The 7,689-nt window shown below is 44.2% G+C and overlaps 1 protein-coding gene across 3 annotated transcripts in view; it reads right to left on the bottom strand.

The window, feature by feature from the left end:
- The window catches only part of LOC139226687 (septin-9-like), a 291,693-nt gene that overhangs the window by 99,615 nt on the left and 184,389 nt on the right, over positions 1-7,689 (bottom strand). The window lies entirely within an intron of this gene.

The following is a 7,689-nucleotide window of genomic DNA, read 5'->3' as shown; positions in this document are numbered from 1 at the left end:
GGGTGGGGGGAGGGAGAAGAGAGAGGGGTGGAGGGGGAAGAAGGGGGTGGGGGGAGGGAGAAGAGAGAGGGGTGGAGGGGGAAGAAGGGGGTGGGGGGAGGGAGAAGAGAGAGGGGTGGAGGGAGAAGAAGGGGGTGGGGGGAGGGGATGCCGGGTGGGTGGACCCCGCCGCCGAAGCCAAGCCCCACTGAAGATTTCAGGCGGGGCCCGCACGCAGCTGATGCCGGGCGGTTGCCGACAACGACTCTGCGGGCAGGGCCCACCTCCAGCAAGACGCCGGGTGGGTGGGCCCCGCCGCAGTCGAGGTAAGCGGTGTCAGGCCACTTGGTCTGGGATAGGGTCGTCGCCCGGAGACAGGACGCGCTGGGAGGGCCAGGGGCTACTGAGCATGCGCGCAGCCGCCAGCATTGTTTTTGGCGCAGGGCAGTAGCTCCGCCCCCAGCAGCTCCTGCTGGGCCACGCTGAGCTAGAAACGGACCTACAGCTATCGGAGAATCGCGAGGCAAGTATTGGGCACAATTTTTGTTCTACAAATTAGGCGGGCCTCTCCGATGTGCGCCGTTCTAGCGGGGGTCCAAAACTTGAGCCCATTGTCTCATTATCGCCTCAAGCAGCCACTGCCTCCCTGCAAAAGTGACTTATGTTCCACACTTTCTGCTACAATCCATCCCCCACACTGGTGAGGAGATTCGTATCCACATCTCCTCGGCTTTATAAAAGTTGTTCTGGCAGAAAACTCATTGCTGGCAGGGTTATGTCTGCAGTAAGTGAGCCACCAATACAGGCTAGCACCTTGAACAGACACATTAAGCTTCCTTATCAGTGCATCACCACAGTTAAACCACAATACCCTTTACCAGTTAAGTATAGCACAAGGACAGGAAAATGAAGCCGCTTTAGTGCCTTTCAACAAATGGCATTCAGCAAAGAGATGCAAAAGTTTTCTCTGCAATCTTGGTGTTTCTTTTCTTAAATTTAATTTTACAATGACGTTATGTTAAATGAATACTATACACAGTTAGAAAATACTACTGGAAATACTGCAGCTTTTATTTTTCTGGCAATAGTGTTTACCTAATCTACATTCAAAACAAAAGCCACTGCGCCTTGGTAATGAAGAAAAGTAAAATTGTGACTGATGTATGTGAACTCAGAGGGTAAGGGTAACCTCCAAGTGCTCTGGGAGATCTCGCACAAGCCAAAACAAACGTCAAGTTGGACTATCGGAGATACAGCACCATATGCCACGTGTACAAATTCTTGAGGGCAAGTCAACCAGCAGCTGCTTGAGGTTTCATAAGACAGACTTTAACGAAGTCGACCTCCCCACACAGCAAAGAACCCAATTTATTACAGAAAGCAAGACTGATTACTTTCAAGCCTTTGAATGTATTTAATGAACCAAAAAAAAAATGCTATAGCTGCTGCCAAGCTTGGGACCTGGCCACGTCGACATTACATTTTGTTCAGCAAATCAATAGAGTTTAAATTTCAATTCCAGATAGGAATTCATAATATGCAGTCAAATCCATTTGTGGTTTCCTGTTAGAAGAAGCTGACAATAGCAGTGTGGGAAGGTGGGAAGAGGCTTACATACTGTAACATGGTATTAATTATTATAAGGTCAGAGAGTAAAATTAACTTTCCCCTTTTTCTCTAAACCAGACCTGCATGAAAAAAGATTTACCGTGGACAATTATGAACTGATTTTTGTTCAAACTCCATACACAATGCCACAGAAACTCTGCTCAGTGGTAGCATTCCCTCCTCGGAGTCAGAGAGGTTGGGTTCGAACCTCAATCCAGACAGCCCAAACAAGCGGAGACTGAAACACTGGCTCCGAATACTGGAGTGACATCTAATTGCATCCAATGGGTACGGGTGGCCCCCTATTGCACAGGGTAGGTAAGGTTCTTTACACTTGGTTGCAACCCAACTGGGAGATAGTTCTTAAGATAAAAACCGTGTGGAAGGCAATGAGGCTACTCTTCCCTGGTATGATTCTCCAGTGAGATTTGAGTTAGGACCCACCCTATGATCAAACACAAAGAACTGATGGACCCCATTGCAAACATCACTTCCTGTCCAAGGGGATAGGAGGGGACCAAGTGGTTTTCTGCCTGCATCATTCTGCAGCTGACCACTGGGAGCGAGTGAGAGTGACTGGGGGAATATTAAAGTCCTGCTATGCTGTTTAAGGATGAATTTCTCTTGTGCTATTTGCATTCAAATGGATTAGCTTCTGAAATATAGTGCAGTGCTTTCTGGGAAAGCCAAGGCAACATTTAGTAAATCTTTGACAATCAATCATTGAAAAGTTATAAGCCTGTATTATTGCAGTGCTGTAATGGCATATTTATACTGTAACTTTATCACTGCAAAGCAGCTTCTGCTTCATAGAAACACTAAAGTTGCAGTTTAATTCTGAAGTCGGATCCCAACAGGATTTTGAAGAGAAACAGTTGGAGATCCATTGGACCAGGTAGTCTCACACCATTTGAGTTTGACATCACATGTAGTATAATTCCAACATATTGTCAAACCTGGTTTAAAAGTTGCATCTCCTCAGCATTGCTTGTGTAGTCATGCACATGCCAAGAGAATATCGACGCTCCCACCCACCAGACATTTAATTTAAACAGCTGTGAGAGGAGCTCTGTGCATGCAAGTACCCTTGCACAGAGCCCTCTCTTAGATGCGAGAATCCCAATTACAGCCAGACACTATACATGAGACACTACCGGGTTAATGGTCGCTACAGTATAAATGCAGTCAGCAGCAAGGGGATAATGCTCCAAGCTCTCACAAATGACTGCTCACCATACAATCAGTAAAAATCGTAGACTCATTGACCACTATTTTCTATCCACGAAATTCATAACAGAAAATATTGAGTGATGTGCCGGTGATTTCCAGCAGGGATGTGCTCCCCAGCAGCAATGGGAACTCCAAAAATACACCAGCAGTTGTTTTTGGGAATTGACAGAGAAGTTCTGAGGATCTTGTGGCTTTGCATCAACAACGCAATGTGAAGAACAAAGGTCACTGCATTGGTTATTTACACTGGAGACGGCTGAGATTATGCCCTAACTTCAGCATCTGATACTGAAATTTTAGGTTGCCAATCTACTTTGCAAGTCACACCAAAGAATGTATTGCTGTGTTATCAGTTGTGATATTGCCAAGCACAAGTGCTAAATGGACAGGAGACAGGGACTGCACGGTTAATGGTCACGGAGGCATTGGGTTCTAGCTAAAATGATTGCTTGCCAAGTAAAGAACCTTGTCATCTCTAAATTTATATTTCAATGGCAATAAACAAATAGTAACTTATTGTTTAAAATGCTTTGATATGAAAGGCTCTATATAAATGTGACTCCTATTAATTTGTTTTATTGTGGTGCTCCTGTGGTGTTGCTCATGGCGAGATGGAAAAGCTGCTGTTTAAAATGTCATGTGCGGTATGGCATGTAGAACAGAATGTAGGAGTATATATTCTAGTGGATTGAGGGACATGCAGTTGATTGGATTGGTTAACACTTTTGATATGTTGATAGGGGAAACAGGTGGTGAGGTTGTGGGAAGAAGGTTAATGAGGGTAATGCGGTTGACGTAATTTACATGGATTTCCAAAAGGCATTCGACAAAGTGCCACATAATAGGCTTGCCAGCAAAATTGAAGCCCATTGAATAAACGGGACAGTGGCAGTCTGGATACGAAATTGGCAAAGTAACAAGAAACAGAGAGTAGTTGTTTTTCAGACTGGAGGAAGGTATACCCCAGGGGTCAGTTCTCGGACCATTGCTTTTCTTAATACATATTATTGACTTGGACATGGGTGTGCAGGGCACAATTTCAAAATTTACAGATGACACAAATCTTGGAAGTATAGTGGACAGTAAGGAGGAGAGTGATGGACTTCAGGAAGACAGACAAGCTGTGAAATGGGCAGACACGTGATAGATGAAATTTAACGCAGAAAAATGTGAAGTGATGCATTTTGGAAGAAAGAATGAGGAGAGGACATTTCAACTAATTGGTACAATCCTAAAGGGGGTGCACGGAGAGAGAGATCTGGGGGTATGTGTGCATGGAGTTCTTCAAGGATGTAACGAATGGGGTGGATAAAGGGGAACCAGTGGATATGGTGTATTTGGACTTCCAGAAGGCATTTGATAAGGTGCCACATAAAAGGTTACTGCACAAGATAAAAGTTCATGGGCTTGGGGGTAATATATTAGCATGGATAGAGGATTGGCTAACTAACAGAAAACAGAGAGTCGGGATAAATGGTTCAATCTCTGGTTGGCAACCCATAACTAGTGGGGTGCCGCAGGGATCAGTGCTGGGACCCCAACTATTTATAATCTATATTAACGACTTGGAAAAAGGGACTGCGTGTAACGTAGCCAAATTTGCTGATGATACAAAGATGGGAGGAAAAGCAATGTGTGAGGAGGACACAAAAAATCTGCAAAAGGACAGACAGGATAAGTGAGTGGGCAAAAATTTGGCAGATGGAGTATAATGTTGGAAAATGTGAGGTCATGCACTTTGGCAGAAAAAAAAAATCAAAGAGCAAGTTATTATTTAAATGGAGAAAGATTGCAAAGTGCTGCAGTACAGCAGGACCTGGGGTTACTTGTGCATGAAATACAAAAGGATAGTATGCAGGTACAGCAAGTACTTGCCTTTATTGCAAAGGGGATGGAGTATAAAAGCAGGGTAGTGGTGAGGTCACACCTGGAATACTGCGTGCAGTTTTGGTTTCCATATTTATGAAAGGATCTACTTGCTTTGAAGGCAGTTCAGAGAAGGTTCACTAGGTTGATTCTGGAGATGAGGGGGTTGACTTATGAGGAAAGGTTGAGTAGGTTGGGCCTCTTCTCATTGGAATTCAGAAGAATGAGAGGTGATCTTATCGAAACGTATAAGGTTATGAGGGGGTTTGACAAGGTGGCTGCAGAGAGGATGTTTCCACTGATGGGGGAAGACTAGAACTAGAGGGCATAATCTTAGAATAAGGGGCTGCCCATTTAAAACTGAGATGGAGAAATTTCTTCTCTGAGGGTTGTAAATCTGTGGAATTCGCTGCCTGAGCGCGCTGTGGAAGCTGGGACATTGAATAAATTTAAGACAGAAATACACAGTTTCTTAAACGATAAGGGGATAAGGGGTTATAAGGGAGCGGGCAGGGAAGTGGAGCCGAGTTCATGATCAAATCAGCCATGATTTTATTGAACGGCGGAGCAGGCTCGAGGGGCCGTATGGCCTAGTCCTGCTCTTATTTCTTATGTTCATAAATGATTGAAGGTGGCAGAGCAGGTTGAGAAAACAATTAAAAAAGCTTACGGGATCCTGGGCTTCATAAATACAGGTACAGAGTACAAAAGTGTGAACATGATGAACCTGTATGAAACACTGGTTTGGCCCCAACTGGAGTATTATGTCCAATTCTGGGCACCACACTTTAGGAAGGATGTGAAGGCCTCAGAGAAGGTGCAGAAAAGATTTGAGAGAATTATTCCAGGAATGGGGATCTCAGCTATGTTGATAGACTGGAGAAGCTGGGGTTGTTCTCCTTGGAACAGAGAATATTGAGAGGAGATTTGATGGAGGTATTCAAAATCAAGAGGGGTCTGGACAGAGTACAGAGAGAGAAACTGTTCGCACTGATGGGTTGGGAACGAGAGGATACAGATTAAGGTGATTGGTCAAAGAACCAAGGGCGATGTAAAAAGAAACTTTTTTATGCAGTGAGTGGTTAAGATCTGGAATGCACTGCCACAGAGATTGGTAGAGGCAGTGTCTTTCAAAAGGGAGTTGGATAAGTATCTGAAGGAAAACAGATTGCAGGGCTAGAGAGAATGGGACCAGCTGAGAGCCAGCATGGGTTCGATGGGCCGAATGGCCTTCTTCCGTGCTGTAACCATTCTATGATTCTAAATTGGAAATCATTGACTCAATAGGTAAAGATGCAGTTAGAAATAAATAATTGAGATGGAGGAAGTGTGGCTGGAAATAAAAAGATTTATTGATTTGGAGCAGTCTGCAAAATAATTAAATAACCGAGAAGAAATAGATTCAAGTGAAAAATGAATAGAAAAAGGAGGAAAAAGAAGAAATGTGGATGGAAATGACCTCAATGGAAAGCTTGTAGTAGTTATACTGCAATTGTCTTGTTGATCGATATGAAAGTGAACAACATCGATTAGAAAGTGAACATCGATTATGAGCCAAGTCAGTTGCACAAAAATTACCCAAATACATGTCTAAATCATGTGGAGAGAAATTTGAAACAGGAAGTTTGACAGAATAGTGCATTAGATCTAACATCATTTCAAAAGTAGCTGAAAAGTATATCCACGAGGTTGTCATGACAATGAGCGCGCAGACTGCAGAGTGCACAATTCATACAAGAGTGCCTGCCATGGTGAATCGATAAGATCACTTGTGTGCATTGTACACAACACATTTTAAAACTATTCAGTGCAACAATATAAAGATTCAGTGCCTCAGAAACAAATAGTGGAATTGTATAAAATGAATTGAACTTGCTCTCAGGACAAACAAAATATCAAAGTCACAAGGGGCTCAAATTCTCCAACCCTTTTTTCTGGCGCACTCTCCCGAGATGCGCTGACTTTGTGTGTTCAAAACAGCGCCAAAAAACTTACTAACAATTCTGCTGTGTGTCCCGGGTCCTGGCGGGACATTTCTTGTGGAGTGGGGGGCGGAGCTACAGCCCTGCACCCAAACAGTGCCGGCAGCTGTCCGCATGCACAGCAGAGCGTTTGCGCATGCGCAGTAGCTCCCCCCATGATTGTGATGATGATGCCTGCAGCGTGGGACCCAACGCGTCCCGCCCCTATCCCGGGCCGAGTGGCCTGCTGCACAAGCCGGCCGCTGCCTTCTCTCGCTGAGGGCTACAAGAGGTTGCGGGGGGGGGGCGGGTGTGATGGGATGGGAGAACGAGTTTTGATTCAGGGGGGTGGGGGAGGGAAAGAAAGAGAGTTTTTAATCCCGGGGGTGGGGGGAGGAGTTTTGTAAATTTAAGTTTACATTTTGACATGCTTTTTTTGTTAAGTCTAACGTTTTAAATTTCTAAAACTAGTCAGGGCAATTCTTTGGTGCTGCAGAAGTCAAAATCCAATGTGGTGTGATGCTGCACACAAATCCATGAGAGCGTTGGTGATCTTGATCTATTATTTACAAAGAAAACCCTCCCCTTGCTTAAGTGGCCCCTATACTTCAGACTTCATTACAAGATCATTTTTATTCTTGTAAAAACCCCATACTCAGTTTAATCAGGCTGAAAGCACCTACACCCTTCTCCAGTCTCGCTGCTTGGGATTTAAAAAAAAACTAGCATTCCCATCATAACACTGCCATTTGGAGAAACCTCTGCTGATTTCTTAACTTTCCGCAAGGGTTTTCTGTGCGGCTACAAACGCTGGCCCAAGTTGGTTTGGAGCAACTATTAGCTGTCCAAAGTGGCTTAAATGCCCAAAACAGGAATAGGGTGGCTGGTAACGCCCCCTTTTGAAAAAAAATCTAAACTGAAAAATATCCTAACTAACTCACCTACACTGGCGCAAATTAAATGTGCAGAATAGGAAGTTTTAAGATACTCCAGAAAAATCAAGTTGCTCCAAAAAATAAACAGAGCAACTTCCTGGCCAAATTTG

This window comes from Pristiophorus japonicus, chromosome 16, assembly GCF_044704955.1.
Source record: "Pristiophorus japonicus isolate sPriJap1 chromosome 16, sPriJap1.hap1, whole genome shotgun sequence".
Lineage (NCBI taxonomy): Eukaryota > Metazoa > Chordata > Chondrichthyes > Pristiophoridae > Pristiophorus > Pristiophorus japonicus.
This window is presented reverse-complemented; position numbering and strand designations above follow the sequence as displayed.